The following is a 2,050-nucleotide window of genomic DNA, read 5'->3' on the forward strand; positions in this document are numbered from 1 at the left end:
TAAAAAATACTTATCATCATTCACATACATGTCTGTATTTTACATACACCTAGTAATCCGACTGATGTGTAGTTGTTCACATAGAGCAGGCGTGTTTTAGTGTGCATTCCCAGAGATGTGGCATGTGTTGCACAGTGACTTTTCTTGACCACTTAGCACAACCATAGAGTTATCATATTTTATTTAAACTAATTTCTTTAGCAAGATTTTTTGTGATTTTCTCCAAAAACCACGATGATGTTCTCCAAGGTTCCCACGGATTCTTTTGCCTAAGTAATGAGATCACATGGCTGCTTCTGCATACTCACAGGACATGAGGGTGTGAGGGTAAGAAAGGACCTGTGACAAGCACACCCTCAGTGCTGCACTTACTGAACAACACACTGTGCCATAAACACCTAATAAGTATTTGTTTAAAGAATAAATGTAGAAAGAATAACATGTAGGCTAAATACATTATAAAATTTTATATTTGAGAGATTTTATGACTACTTCAACTATGCGCATATCATGTTTAAATTTTACTTCCTAGAATGAAATAAAATGATGAAGAATAGAGGCTAATTTTCCCAACCCTGACTCCAAAGCTTTCTAAAAGGTAGCTTTCTACAACTCTAAGCTGAAGGTCCAAGCTCTCAAGGAAGGACAAGGCCCACTGCTGAATGTAGAACAGCACCTCTGCTGGAGGAAGGGCCGCACCTCTCATCTGGCTAAGTATCAAGGGGGTGAACTGCCAAGGCTTCATAAAACCTAAGTTTTGTCCAGTCCAGCTTCTTAATTTTTTTCAGACTTAGAAACTGAATCTTATAAAGTAAAAGATCTTAATCTATATCAGTATGAAATTTCAAACTAAAGGTACAAAGAGAATAATACAAATTATAGTTCAAGAGAACAAACTATTGAACTCAAGAAACACTAATGAAGAAACAAAGAAAATTGATAGATAAAAAATATCTCCAATCCCAGAGAAGTCAAAACACAGTCTTTGGTTCTTAAACAGAACTGAATAGATAATAGGACCTAGAAGAAGAAGAAAAGCTTAGTCTCATGTAGTAATTAACAAAATTTGTTTGTATAGCATGTAGATGACCCAAAACTGAGGGTTAAAATGAAAAAGTCACAGATAGTTAAGAGTACAAAAACATCTCTGCTGTCTTCATGTTAATGGAAAAATTGAAAATATAAGATGATCATTAAGAAAAGTAACCTGACACCAGTTAAAACAATAAGGAAAAAAACAATATATACAAAAACTATGGTAACTAGGAGTAGGTACTTCTCAGAGAAATGCTAAAATCTCAGTGACAAAAATGCTATACAAGGCAAAGTTTTAAAATCAGTCATCAGTTGAAATTGTCACATCACAATTTGTATTTAAAGCTAGTTGGAACCCACTAAAATAGAAAGATGTTCCAGGAAAATGAATTTCTTCAGTGCATAGAGTCTAGAAATTAAGTGAATTAAAACTATGAGGAAATTTTTGAAAATTTATTTAAACACACAATCCAACACTTTGCAAAGAAGTCATTTCTTAGATATTTTAATGTTTTCCCCCCTTTGGTGATTTATTTTAAATTAAGAAATCTAAAACACTAAGTCAATTTAATTTAAACTTGCACTAGAACTAATTCTAATAATGAAACAATCTTTTAAAGCAGTCTTTGAATCATTAGAGGATTTTCAGATAATTTCTTGTGAATGCAAACAAGATAATCACAGACGTGCATATATCAAGTATCCCTTTCTTCAAACACTAGCGGTCATGCATATTCAACAGAATGCAAATACTGACTTTTCTGATAGCAAGATGAGCAGATTGAAAAACTGTCTGAAAGGAAACTATAATCATTTTGTGGAATGTGGCAATGACCTTCATGCCCCCGCTGCCAAGCATGTGTTCCACTTTGAATTCTGATTCCCCTTTGCTCTAAACAGTTGCCATAACTTAAAAAAATAAAACAATCATCTTGAAAACTGTAGTCTTTGTCTGTAAAATAAAGCCTGAAAATAAATAAGCAGACCTGTATCTCATGTTTCATAATGTTTCTCA

Source organism: Octodon degus, unplaced genomic scaffold (assembly GCF_000260255.1).
Source record: "Octodon degus isolate 3935 unplaced genomic scaffold, OctDeg1.0 scaffold00441, whole genome shotgun sequence".
Lineage (NCBI taxonomy): Eukaryota > Metazoa > Chordata > Mammalia > Rodentia > Octodontidae > Octodon > Octodon degus.